At 38.0% G+C, this 15,312-nt stretch overlaps 1 protein-coding gene across 1 annotated transcript in view; it reads left to right on the plus strand.

Moving 5' to 3' along the window:
• unc-13 (protein unc13 homolog) overlaps positions 1-15,312 on the plus strand; it is a 1,321,962-nt gene that overhangs the window by 871,950 nt on the left and 434,700 nt on the right. The window lies entirely within an intron of this gene.

Here is a 15,312-nt window from a genome sequence, read left to right on the forward strand (position 1 = left end):
TGATTACTCTACTAACAATATTGACTAACAAACTACTTTTGTCCCACTTTCTATGACAAACATCTCTCTTCTTTTTGCTCAAATCTCATTTATGAAAACCAAAATGGAATTTACTTTTCACTCCTGTTAAACTGCAAAGTTTTAAGTTAAACCACAAATTTAAAATACCACATAAAATGACTGCTGCTTTGTAAATTCAGTTCCTTTTTTTTTTTTATTTATTTATTTTTTAATGTCATGTTTTTTTAAAGTAAAAACATGAAGCACTCATTAACATTAGCATTGGTAGAGGCATGATGGAAGAAAGCAAGCTTATGCAGCATCAACCAAAAAAAAAAAAAAAATTGTTCCGATTTCACCATTCCGTTCGTTCCATATATCTGTCCAGCTCAGCCTTAAATTTATTTAGGCTATCAACTTCCACAACAAAAGATGGAAGTCTGTTCCACCAACCAACTACCCGCTGGCTAAAGGCAAACTTCCGCACATCTATCCTACAACTGTCTTTCCTCAATTTGAATTTATACTCTCTCAGTTGATTATTCTGAGCATGTGGAAGAATTCCACGTATCACCTTCAACATACAAACAACAACAAAAGCATTGTTTCATAAGGCTGTGAACGTATATGATAACTGTTGGTCTCTAATACAAGAAAATTATGTTGAGCTTCAAATAATGTAGATTTTATTTACATATAACAAAGTAAAGTAGAAAACTATAAGTTTAGAATATAAAGTTCCTGAATATAAAACGAAAATTCTTTCAGTAATCTTTTCTAGTTATTAAAGTTAAGAGTCTATTCTCTTCACAAAGTCACATCTGTGTCCCATTTTTGCATGGAATGCCTATTCATGAATAGGCATTCCATGCAAACCTAATGAGTCTACCTAATGAGTTCCGCTAACTGGAGTTCATGTGGTAATGTAGCGGAATACAATGGAAATCTCCTTACCTTCAACCAAATCTTTCTCGTCAGAAGTAGTCTTTCTTGTCAGTACATGCTCACTATACCAAAGTAAAAACCCAAAGTATGTACTGTAGAACTAAATATCTCTTAAGATGAAGTAGATAAGTTGATATTCGGAATTGAAAGACCATTAAATCCCTAGGGGAAACAGTGACAAGGAGTAAGAGTACTGTAAAATAAATTATATAATAATCACAGAGAAGAATTTATTAGAAATTACTGAAGCTAAGAAAAGGTAAGGAGAAGTCAGTATATATCCTGTTATGCTAAAAATGACTGTGTGTGCATCAGCCTGTTGGGAATTTTAATGAAATCTTCATTAGATTCTGACACAAAGGAGGTCTCCCCAAAAGCAATCTCAAATGCATTTTTATTGAGGATTGTGTTTTCTTTTCAATTTGAATTTAAATTATATAATGATCAACAGACTTCTGTCTTAGAAGTAGTAAATAGAAATATGTTGGTGTAGTAGGAAACTATGCTAACATATTTATTTCCTGTTTAACTAATGCAACTAACCTACCCTATTTCTTGGCTGTTTGTGCTGTTCCTTCTGTCTCCTTGTGGTAAAGCAATAACCTGAGTGGAAAAACACAACTGAGTCAAAAGGATTAGAAAAGGACACATGAATAGCCACATTGAATCAAGGGGTTCTCAGTACACAACAACTACAAAACTAATAGTTACCTCTATGGAGATAGAGCTAATCATCAGTTTAAAGACTAAAAAAAAATGACACTAACATTCAGGACTGATACATTTCTGATATTACATTCTTCTGTAAACTCTGTTGTGAGCAAGCTCCCTCCAATTTATCATTCAGAGGTGCCATAAAAATTCAGCAGTCACCAAAAGCATTCAGACAATTCCAGTGAAGAGATGTACCAGTAAGTAAACTGTATTACCAAACATTACTTCCAACTGTAATAAATGCACTTTATGTTGATAACTTCAGCATATTTTCTCAATAAAACAGTATGAGGGTTATTAAGAGACAACTGCAACAAATCATTGACCGTCTTTATTCCTTGGCCACTGCTAATGATTTCAGGTTTTCACCGGAAAAGACAATTTGCATCATTTCTGTCTCAAACATAACCTCCATGCAAGCCTGAATTACAACTCGGACAAAACACCATTCCGGTAGTAATAGAGACATCTCGTGAATCATATTTGACAAAAAAAAGCTGACATTCCTCGAACACATTCTTCAGCTCTGCACAAAGTGCATGAAAATGCTTAACATTCTCAGTGCTCTTTCTTCTACTTTTTGGGTTGCAGACAGGTGCATTTGTACACTCAAAATTAGATTATGGGTCTCAGGTATATTCTTCTGCCAGAAATAGTGAACTCTGTGCTTGACCGCATTCACCATCAGGTCATTCATATTGCTACTGGTGCATTCAGAAGATCACCTGTCCAAAGTCTATATGTTGAGGCAAATGAACCATCCTTGCCTCTTTGATGAAAACAGTTCTCTACAATATGCCTTTTAAGCTAAACTCCCTGCCAGATCACCCCATATGAATATCCATTTTTGAGCCATGACGGGAAAATCGTTATATCAGACACCTGACTGCCATTCGTCATTGGTGTTCAAGAGCTACTAAATGATATACTGTGATATAAATGAGCTTAACACCATGGTAGACAAGGTTACTTGATCAAAAAAACAACCCCTTCCATGCTGGCTGCTCAAATACCAACATATGACTTTGCTCAATAATGTTGCAAAGCCTAATACCCTATTCACAACAACTTGCAGAACATTCTGCTTCTTGCGAGTTTACACAGGCTGCTCAAAGTCGGAATCATGTATGGGATCTGCTGCTGTTTTTCCAGATAATACTCTATCTATGCAGATTCCCCCTTGAATGTAGAATATACACTGCAGAACTTCATGCTACAGAGTTAGCTCTAGATCACAAGAAATTGCCGATACCAGCGGTGTATTATGTATATACCAGTTCTTTGAGTTCACTAAAGACTTTACCAGCAATGGCACATACCAATCATCCAACCCTGTCCCAAATTCAGCAGATGATATACAGTCTCTATGAAAGTGGATTTGGTATCTTCTGTTGGATCCCCATCCACATTGGGATTAGAGGAAATGATTTGGCTCACACTGCAGCCAAATCAGCAGCCCCGATGAATAATCTTGACCTGTCAGTCCCCTATACAGACTTCAGGCAAGTAATCTAATCTGTAGTAAATTGAATTCTCAGTGGCAAGATTCATAGCACCCTTTTATCCATTAAACAAATTTTATCCAACTGCACCAGTTTTAGAAATGCTCGTTTTACCGCTTTTAACCATCTGTCCAAGCCATACACACTCACAGTGAGATTTAAACTGACAATGACAATATGTCAGCTGCTTCTGGATTTTGAAAATTAATAAACCTTGTTTCTTATATTTAAATATAATTTTATACTTTTTTTATATATTTGTATTTTTACTCATTTTGACATAGTGACATAATTAATCAGATCACTGAAATATGAACAGTTATCTTTTATGGGACATGGTTTTTGCGCATTATTGCCTTAGCTGCTGATGCACCATTAAAACACAAACCAACCAGCATACACTGCTTCATACATTTTTTCCAAGCACAGAAACATTTCTGAAAGTCATATTCTGTAACCCCTTTTACCACTTCAGTCATTTTTTTCTGAATGTGTTCAGTTGACTGAAAACGAGTTCCCTTAAGTACACTATTCAATTTAGGGAAAAGAAAGAAAAGGGACTAGATCTGGTGAGTAGGGCATTGTCCATACATGGGGATTATTTGTTTTTTGGCAAGAAGTCAGTGAACAGAGCATGTGTTGTGTACTGGATCATTGTCTTGATGTAGCACCCAACCATCATTCCACAATTTGGATCTTTTTTCATACATCTCTTCCTTCGATTTTTATGCAGCCTCTAGAACTTCAATATAGTATCTTTAATTGACAGTCTGATTTTGTCAGACTTATTTGGCCATAATAATTCCTTTAATATTGAAGAAAATAAGAAGCATGGTTTTCCTTATTGATTTCGACATTCTTTGGGTTTTTTTTGTTGTTATTGTGTCGGATTGTTTGTCTCTCATTGTCTTTACTGACTTTTAGTTTCTGGGTTCCACTGGAACAGCCAACTTTCATTGCAAGTAATTACATTACTCTGAAAGTCTGGATCTTCTTCAGTTTTTCCCTAAATATGTTCAAAAACTTGATGTCTTCTCATTCTTTGATCTTCATTCATCTTTGGCATCATGATTCAGAATTTCATTAAATGCATCTGTTAATGTTAGACTGCTACAAATAACAAAAGCCAACATTAGTTGGCGTGATGATTCTTCACAGATGAAATTCCTTCTATTTATTAAAAATCAGTACCTACTTGTTCTAATGCCCCAAGAGATGTGCCCCACAGAAAAACTCTAAGGTGCACAAAAGGGACCCTTGCAAATATAAGCAGCAGCAGTGAACATGTTAAGGAAGTAATGCAGGAGTGCAGTTATGCTTCATCACAGTATTGATTTTAGGGTTTCTCTTTGTATGCAGCTTTCTTCACCTTGGGAATTCTCAGGAAAAAGAAGCTAATTCTGAGGATTTCCAGGAAATGGTGGAATATTAAGAGAACAGTAATTTTTTTATTGTTCGGTGATCAGATACCCTTTTAGAATTCAGAAAATTAATTTCTTATGCCTAAATGACCATTCATACATTGTAACATTTGAATTGTATTTACCATCAGTGGTGGCTATTTATTATTTATTAAACATAATTTTTATCATTATGTTCATGAGCAAAGGACAAACAAAATGCTAAAATGTTATATTTCTTTAATTATAATTAAGTGCATTTGCAAATTAAAAGAGATTTTTATTTTAAATATATTTTTTAATTTTTTAAATTTAAAATAATTTAAATAATTTTTTTAATTTTATTTTAAATAATTTAAGATTTTAATGGGTTTTTGCTCATCCAGTGACGGTTACTGGTACCAGGTACATGTGTTGGTTATGTCTAGTTACTATTATTGGTTGAGGTTTTTTTTTTGGTAGTTGTTGGCGCATAGGCTTCTGTGGCCATAATGCACCTCCCAAGCTTTTTGCAGTACATTGATCCAAGCCCGAGGCGGGAATCGAACCCGCGACCTTTGGGTTGCCAGGCAGGCACTTTACCCACCCGGCTAGCCCAGTCAGCGTTGAGGAACTCTGACTATCCTACAGCTGTTGAGTATCACAGCTCTTTTGAGGCCTGCCTTAAGTCTGTGTACTTCCCAATCTTTTCCTTGTAGGTTGGCCCCGAATGCCAAGTGATATTAGTGACACAGGGCTTTTTCATAGTGATTATCTGGTACGCTTTACTGTAAATGCGTTTCTTCTGAGTTTTGCAAGTTTGTTAACTCTTGAGTATTAGAATTAAATAGATCTATTCAAATAATATAACCTAGAAAGTACCTTTCTTTAACCCCCTTTTTATTTTTAGTTAATACTAATCTTCTCTTTGCTTGGGTCACTAGGTGGCACTGATCTTGCCTCCACTTGGCGGGGCTGGTAACCTTGGTAGGAAAAGATAATCAGCCAAAAAAGAGGAAGTCACGAGTAAATCAAATTCTGATTTATCTGGGCTGCCAGATGCATCCCAGACATAAAAAAAAAAAAAAAAAAGATAGTTTTATTGAAGGAACTTCCAAATGCCAGAAAACTGACTCTGAGATCTATCCTACTCCAATTTTACTGATCATGTGCTCAACTGGTGAAAATGCAATTGGCAAACTCTCACCGTTTAAAATACAAAAGGAATTAGAAAGTAGAGCTGGAGCTCCCAAGTCTGTAAAAAGACTTGGGTCGGGAGATATTCTGATCGAGACCTCTAATATTAAACATTCAGAGCAGCTCTTGAACATTAATCTTTTTGCTGGACTACCAGCAACTGTGACACCCCATAGATCACTGAACACCTCTAAAGGGTGATCTCTGACTTGCATTTACTAGATGTGTGTGAAGAGGAGATGTTTGGACAACTTAAAGAAGAAGGAGTTATACAGGTCAAGAGAATCTCCACCAGAAAAGATAGAGTTCTGACTCCTACACGCAATCTCATTTTGACCTTTAATACACCTTATCACCCAGCATCCATTAAGGCCGGATATCTGGTCTGTAATGTCAGACCATGTATTCCAAACCTTCTACGGTGTTTCCGATGTCAGAAGTATGGACATTTGCAGACAGCTTGCCGGGGAACCCCTTCTTGTACAAAGTGCCAGTCAATTGACCACAACTGCAAAACCTGAACTGCACCCCAACCAGTATGTCCAAACTTTAAAAAAAGATCATCCCGCTTATGCTAGAACATGCAATTGCTGGAAAACTGAGATATTATTCAGAAATATAAAACCAATCATGATGTGTCCTATCAAGAAGCAAAGGGAATCATCTCACCACCAACTCATGCAAACGGACCTACGTATGCCCAAATCACTAAAAAATTCCAATCAACCGCACCGTGAACTGAACTCACAGTACCCTCCAAAAGAGACTTTCTCGAACTACGTAAAATCACTGTACAGTGCAACTCAAACTCAGGCAGTCAACAGGCCAATTTCTATACCATTTGAAAATCTCGACGGGGAGTCGAGATTTTCAAATCATCAACAGGATATGTATACTAAAGAAAAACCCACAGATGACCCTGTCCTACAAATTTTTGTTGAAGAAGACATGGACACAGAAAGGCCTTAGTTGCCTAAGAAAGATAAAGATAAAAACAAAAATGAAAATCAAAGAACCTCAGCAACACGAAAATGCTCGGAAAGTCTAACAAGACATAAACAACGAACACAATAATTCAGTGGAATTGTCATGGTTTCCCATGTCAATATTAATGACCTATACGACCTCACCTATAAACACCAATATGTCTCTGCCTCCAAGAGATGTATTTCAAACCACAAGACACACCAAAACTCTCTCAATATAATATCTTTAGAACTGATCAAAATACTGCACATGTTGGTGTAGCTGTTTTAACAAACCCACATGTTCCTGCCAAACAAGTCTTGCTAGGGTTTACAATACCAGTATTGATACAAAAAATACCTTTTTTTGGCACTAATTTAAAAAAAAAATAATTGTTTATAATTTAATCACATAAAGGTTATAAAATCTCCTTTATGTGATTATGACATCGTTATCTCTACTAGCAAATGTTCGATAAATCATCGATAGGGCACCATGCAACATTGCAACCTGTCCACAATTCTCAGACAACTTCATGTCTGACCGTATCTTAACTCCCAAGTCCCGTTTCTCCACTACTAACTTTAGTTCAACTCTACTAAATGAATAAGTTATTTTGGGGTTGCTGTTCTCCAGGTGTAAGACCTTGCATTTTGCTGAATTAAAGCATAGCTGCCACTTTTCTGACCATTCCAGAAATTTATCTAGGTCACTCTGAAGAAGCTCTGCTTGGCGGGGATCATTAACTACTCTACTGATCTTTACATCATCTGCAAGTTTAGCCCTCACACCCCCCACTATGATGTGATCACAAAGGAACTGAATGCCAAAAATATTTTTTATATCATTTACTTGGATTTCAGGAAAGGTTTTGATACAGTTGCACATGGAAGTAAAGTAAATGGAAGACTGCTGTACAAATTGGAGAGGTATGGCATCAAGGGTAAGCTGCTACAATGGATAAAGGGATGGTTGTGGGGGAGACAACAGAGAGTGGTAATCAATGGACACTGCTCTTCGTGGACAAATGTTATTAGTGGAGTTCCCCAGGGTTTGGTGCTGGGCCCATTGTTATTTTGTGTATTTATCAATGATATCAATGAAGGTATATCAGGCTTAACATCCAGTTTACAGATGATACAAAGGTTGGCAGGGTTGTTAACGACAGTAAAGACAGTATGCTACTCCAACTGGATCTCGATAAGTTGGGCAAATTGGGCTGAAAGGTGACAACTGAAGTTTAACATTGACAAATGCAAAGTACTGCATATGGGTAGCAATAACCAAAGAGAAAGACAAATGATACTGAAAATGAAAAATAGCGATGGTATACTTATAAACAGCAGAGAGGGCATGATCCAAATAGCAGAAGACTACTACAGAGAATTATACAAGGAGCGAGGGAATGATGCCAGCAGTGGGGAAGATGGATGGCAAAGTAGCAACACATACAACATACCCGATATTCTTCCTGATGAGGTAGAACATGCATTGAAGAAAATGAAGAATCAGAAAGCCCCGGGGGAAGATGAAGTTACTGTAGACTTGTTAAAATTGGGAGGAAGAGACATAACACAAAAACTGGCAAGGCTCTTCACAAAGTGCATTCAAAAAAAAGGTGTGATGCCTAAGCAGTGGAATAATGCAATCATAGTTTTGCTGCATAAGAAAGGAGATAAATCAGAAATTGGAAATTATAGACCAATTAGCTTGTTATCCCACATCTATAAGTTGTTCCCAAGGGTCATTACTAACAGATTAGAAAGAATACTTGATGAGAATCAACCGAAAGAGCAAGCTGGCTTTAGGACAGATTCTCAACTATGGATATTCACGTAATATCACAGGTAATGGAGAAAGCAAATGAATATAAAATACCATTATGCCTGGCATTTGTGGATTATGAAAAAGCATTTGACTCCATATAGCATAAGGCAATGTTTCGGGCACTGGAAAGACAAGGCATAGATACCCCACATATTATGATTTTGAAGAAAATATATGAGAGTGCTATCTCCTTTATTAGACTAGACAAAGACAGTAGCAAATTTAAAATTGAGAAAGGAGTTCGACAAGGAGGTACAATATCTCCGAAGCTGTTTACTGCTGCTTTTGAGGAAGCTTTCAGAAGATAACACTGGTCGCAGAATGGAGTCAGTATGAACGGAGAGTACCTAAACCATTTACGATTTGCAGATGACATTGTGGTCATAAGCCACGATCCCAAAGAATTAGAAGAAAATCTTAATCAGTTATGCACAGTTAGTAAGGATTTCGGACTAAAGATGAATATAGCTAAAACAAAAGTAAGGATGAACAAGTATGCCACAGAAAGGGAAATAATGATTGAAGGAGCAGTAATTGAAAAGGTGGAGTCATATACATATCTGGGACAAGTTATTAGCTGTAATAATGATAAATGGCTGGAAGTCAAGAGAAGAATAAATTTTGGATGGATAGTATTCAGGAAATATAGTCACATACTGAAGAGCAATATCCCAGTTTGTCTGAAACGTAAAATAATGAACCAGTGTATACTCCCCACCATGACTTATGGAAGTGAAACTTGGGCACTCACCAAAAGAATGGAAAAGAAGCTGAGAACTACACAGCGAAGAATGGAACGAATTATATTGGGAATCATACTGTTAGATAAGAAGAGAAACACATGGATTAGGCAGCAAACTCAAGTAAAGGACATTCTTTTCAAAACTAAAGAACTAAAATGGTCTTGGGCAGGACACATAGCTCGAAGACATAAGGACAGATGGACTAAAAAAATAACAGAATGGTACCCAAGAGGAGCTAGAAGAAAACCTGGAAGACAAAGGCGGAGATGGATAGACGAAATTCATGAGGTTATGGGTAGTAAGTGGATGGCCAGTGCTCAAAACAGAAGGAACTGGAAAGTTGCTGGAGAGGCCTTCATCCTGCATCGGATTGAAAATGGCTGATGATGATGATGAACCAAAGAGAAATGTACCGTGTGGTACTACACCCAGCAAAGTGGAAAGCGAAAAAAGACCTGGAGATAATTGTGCAGTCAAATATGAGGTTTGCTGAGCAGTGCAGAGTGTGTCTGCCAGGGCATGTCATGGAGTCTTGTCAATGATATATAGGAATTTTGCTAGCAGGGACAGGGGGGGTGATTATCCCGTTATACACGGCAGTGGTCAGGCCACACTTAGAGTACTGTGTACTGGTCTGGAGGCATCATTTTAGGAAGGATGTAGAGTTGCTAAAATGAGTAAAAAGAAAGGCAACAAGATGGGTGAGGGGGAACAAAGAGGTTCTCTTACCAGGAAAGGCTTAAGTCCTGAAAATTGCAGCAACTGGAGAGAAGGCACCTGCGAGGTGATCTGATTGAGGTGTATAAGGCCTTAAATGGGATGAGTTAGCTGAAATTTGCCTTTAACCAGCGGGTAGTTGATTGGTGGAACAGGACTTCAAACTTTTGCTGTGGAAGTTGATAGCCTAAATAAATTTAAGGCTGAGCTGGACAGGCATTTGGAATGAATGAATTTTTTTTTTTTTTTTTTTTGGCTGATGCTGCATAAGCTTTCTTTCTTGCATCGTATGCCTAATGCTAATTACTAAAATTCTTGAAAAGATGGTGAACGATCAAGTGATATGATACTTGAAAATTTCAATCTCCTACATTCTGCACAATTTGGAATTCAACAAAACAGATCAACACTAGATATACTAGTAAGACTAGAGAACTCCATTCTGAATGCATTCCTTAGATCAGAACACCATGTAATGGTTTGTTTTGACATCAGCAAGGCCTATGATTACACGAAGTATGGAATGCTCCGAGTTACATCGCCACAGGGCGGCTCCGTAGCCACGTGGGCAGGAGCAGCTGTGCATAGCACACACTTCTTGATTAGACCGGGGTTCGAGCCCGTGACCACCAAATACGGAGGATGCGGAAAGGTCAGGGAATGACCACCGCATATCCCCGGAGCAATATGGCCTTAGTTGCTAATACTCCTAAAAACCAAATAACAAACAACAACATTGCCATGGACTTCGGGGTCATCTCCCGATTTTCATATGGAACTTATATACGAGCAAACATTCCAGGTTCGATTTAAAACTTTGCTGTCCCAGCTATTTTTCAAGAAGGAGTTCCCTAGGGCTCTGTACTCAGTGCTGCACTCTTTATAATTAACACCGTTGCTGAACAGCTTCCAAGCACTATCAATAAGACACTGTTTCTAAATAACCTTAGTATTTCTTATCACGTGAAAAACATGAATATTGTCTAGAGACAGTTACAGGTGGCAATAAATAAGATCAGTACATGGGCACAAACCAGTGGTTTTCAACTTTGTTCTCAAAAAAACTTTGTTCATCCATTTTTGCCACCAACATAAACTTCACCCAAATCTGGAACTACAAGTGAATGGCTAACCGATAGCAGTTCATCCCAGCATCCATATGCTGGGATGAACTGATCTTAGAAATCAGTTTTGATCATGAACTCACCTTTCTAGAGCATATTAAAAGACTAAGAACATCCTGCAACAAAAACTACATATCATCTGGGTTCTCTCAGCAACAAAGTGGGGAGCTGATCGTATTACCTTATTAAGGCTATACAGAGCCTTAATAAGATCAAAACATGATTATGAAGTACCAGTGTATAGCTCAGCAAGACCTAGTGTCCTTCACTGGCTTGATCCTCTTCATCATACCCAATATGCATTGCTCTAGGAGAATATCGCACATCTTTAATACATAGTCTATATGATGGCAACAACTTATATTACACTATGCATATGTATTAGATCTATGCCTGAACGTCCAAACTGGCAAATAGTTTTCACCCTGCAATGTAGCAGGTTATACCAAAACCGCGCTACTGCTAACAGACCGTTAGATATAAGGATAAGACATCTTTTAGAAGAATTTAATCTGACTTTTGATAATATTGCAAATAGTAGTAGTAGTAGTAGTAGTAGTGGCATATGCAAGAAAGCAAGTGAATGAGCTTATGCAGCATCAGCCAAAAAAAAAAAATCACACCATTCCCTCCAAATGCCTGTCCAGTTCCTGCTTAAATTTATTTAACCTAACAACTTCCACAATGACAGATGGAAGTTTGTTCCAGCAATTAACCACCCGCTGGCTAAAGACAAATTTCTGCACATCTATTCTACATCTGTCTTTTCTTAATTTGAATTTATGCCCCCTTAGGTTCGTAATCTGAACAAGTGGAAGGATCCCATCAGAATTCAGCATGCTCAACCCATTCAAGGCCTTATACACCTCAATCAGATCACCGCGCAGGTGCCTAGTCTCCAGCCACTGCAATTTGCAGAACTTAAGTCTCTCTTGGTAAGAGGATCCCTTCATTCCCCCTCACCAATCTTGTTGCCCTTCTCTGTACACACTCAAGCAAATCTACATCCTTCCTAAAATGAAGCCTCCAGACCTGTACGCAGTACTCGGGCGTGGCCTGACCGCCTTATACAGAGAGACAATCACCTCCTTTTCCCTGCTAGCAAAATTCCTATATATATCATTGACAAAACCCCATGACCTGCCCTGGCACCCTGTCTGCATTGCTCAGAAAACTTCATATCTGACTGCACAATTACTCCAAGGTCTTTTTCATTTTCTACCACCTTAAGTGTACGTTTCTCTGGGGTTACTTTTACCCATATGCAGTACTTTGCATTTGTCAAGAATGAACTTCAGCTGCCACTTCCTAGCCCATCCGCCCAAACTATCCAGATCCTGCTGCAGCAGCACACTGCCATCACTGTCATTAACAACCCTGCCAACCTTTGTATCATCTGCAAACTTCGACACTAAGCCTGATATACCTTCATCAATATTATTGATGATGTATAACAATATGATTTTCTCTGATTCTCTAAGTGTACTTAAAGCCTTGGAAAACACCGTGGACATCACCCATCCAGTCATAAAAGAAATAACAAACTTTTTATAAACCTTATCCAAGCTTGGAAGAACCATACATTTCTGTTGGGTCCCAGGACATATGGCAATTCCAGGAAATGAATTAGCGGATAACACCACAAAAGCGGCTGACTTACCACCCAATGACATGTGGAACGTTCCACATCGACTATAGACGAATAATCTAGGAAAAATGCATGTACCAGTAGCAGTTAAAAATCAACTTAAAAATTAGCTTTGAAATATCAAGCCAAATCTTGAGCAATGGCCTTCAAGCTTCAGTCCAATTCGATAACAGGAACTAATATTAGCTTGTCTGCTAATAGGTCACACTAATATTACCCATGATTATCTTTTACAGGGGGAGATTCACCCTCAGTGTCATCACTGTAACGCAGTGCTTTCTGTGATGCCCATCATTGTGGAATGCACAAAATTTGCAATAGAACACCAGAATCTCTTCACTTTAGCCACAACAAAAGAACCTTTAACACTTACTTTACTTTTGGGCAGTAAAACAAATGTCTCAAATATTTTTACCTTTCTCAAAGTGGTCAATATATACCACCTCCTTTAGCTAGTCAAAAACCAGTTTTCTGACTTGTGATCTATAAAGAAATAGTATACATACTACCATATGTATGCCGCACCATGGCCATATATGCCGATGCACCTAAAAAATTCCCAAACAAACCTGTAGGTTTTATGGACATTTCACCTCAATTTCGATCAGGTAGGTATCCGTTTCCTTCTTTTCAATGAGGGTTATGTCTGGTCTCTTGTGCAGGATCGTCTTGTCGTTATTATAGCATGGTCCCAGTGTACTTTGTGAGTAGGGGTCTCTAGTGTAGCCTGAGATCGATACTTCTAATATGTTACACTTTCTTTGATTAACTGGTATTTTTGTGCTGTATTCTGATGTATTATCCTGACTACCTGGTCATGTCTATGAGTTTACTCCTTCTTGGTGGTAACCTTGCATCCTGCAGTGATGTGCTGGATTGTTTCTGGGTCCAGGTGGCATCGTAGACATGTCTGATGGATCTTGATGACCTGGTCATGTCCACAAGTGCACTCCATCTGGCTGATAAAAACAATCTAGCACATAATCTGTGTTCCGTGGTAATGTGCTGGATTGTTTGCGGTGGAGTGCCTTCTTCATCTGTCTTTCTGTCTGTTTGAGTGAGGTCTCCTTGTTGAGGTTGAGCAATGTGTGTCATTTGTCTGTCTTCCTTATGGCTTGGTAGATTGGCATTGTGTTTTTGCTGGTAATCTCTCAGGTTCTCATCTTCTCTTGCTCTATAAGGTCTCTCAGACCCCTCTCTCCTTTCCAGGCTATAGTCAGACAGTGTTGACTTTGGGCGGCTCTTGGTCATCATTATCCTGGTCGATCTCATAATCTCCTCCAGCTCAGTATGTCAGTACTGGGGTTGCATAAGTTTTTGTGGCTCTGACCATAAACACTTAAGCAGCACTAGAATGCAAGCTGTTTTAAAAGCAATGGGTGGTCCAACAATATATCAGTGCAACTCTATACCTCTGACTCTTCACAGGTGTGTCCTCCACCCCCTGCATGTACTGTTTGTATGCTTCTCAAGGCTGAGTACCATATCTGCAATGTTTTTGTCATGAGACAACATGGTCACGGTCAACTTAAACATCGAGAAAGCTTTTGACACAACTTTGTGTCATGGAATTCATATGAACATTTATCGTTTGTGGGGGGGGGGGATCTCCCTGAAATAATTCAGACCCTTTTATCTTTTCATCCTTACTGTCAGAATGCTCTGTTAATATCATACGTTCAGAAGGAAAGTGTTCCACAGGATTACATACTCATGCAATCTGAGTTAATAGCCTGATATGAGATATTCCAAAAACATTCGTCTATATGTATGCAGATTACCTAACCATCTCCTATCTGTCACAGAGCACAAACATTATTGAAAGAGCTTCAACTCACGACAGCTAAAATGGAATCTTGGTCCTTAATGGCTATTACCCTGCAAAACAAAAATCCCTCACCACTTGCTTTTGCAAACAGTGTGGCTTTCACCTAATCTTGCACTTTATATTTATAATACTCCAGTTCCTCTTGTTCACACTGTCTGATTTTTTGGCCTTATTTTTTGACTCCTCTACAAACCAGCTTGAAGAAATTAAATATACATTTATCTGTATCAGCCATTTCATGAGGTGCAGACTCCATCACACTTTACTATGACTGTGGAGTAATGATGATGTCTCATTTAGATTATTGATCTCCAGTATATGACTCTGGAGTATACTGGAGATCAATAATCTTTTTGCAGTATACTTTTACAGTATACTGCAAAAATTCAATCTACCTTCCCTTCCCATTTGGAAATATCTATATAACTTTATATGTTTGCAAACAGAGTAAAAATTAACATGCCCCACACAGACTAATGGAGTTGCCCCTTGCTTGGAATATCTTGCTGTGCCAATATTTCTTGCTGTATTTCAAGACACAATACTGCCAACTCTACTTTGGGAACTTAATCTTGCACGCTCTGATAATTTGTTACCATAAAAGAACCATCTTTTGCATTGATCATTTCAAAGCTATCCATAGCAGACAGATTATTTAACCCTATAATGCCTGAATTTTTATTTTAATGGAAGTGGATAGGTTAAATAAATTCAAGGAGGAA

Source organism: Mastigoproctus giganteus, chromosome 4 (assembly GCF_048544385.1).
Source record: "Mastigoproctus giganteus isolate SK-2022 chromosome 4, ASM4854438v1, whole genome shotgun sequence".
Taxonomy (NCBI): Eukaryota; Metazoa; Arthropoda; class Arachnida; order Uropygi; family Thelyphonidae; genus Mastigoproctus; species Mastigoproctus giganteus.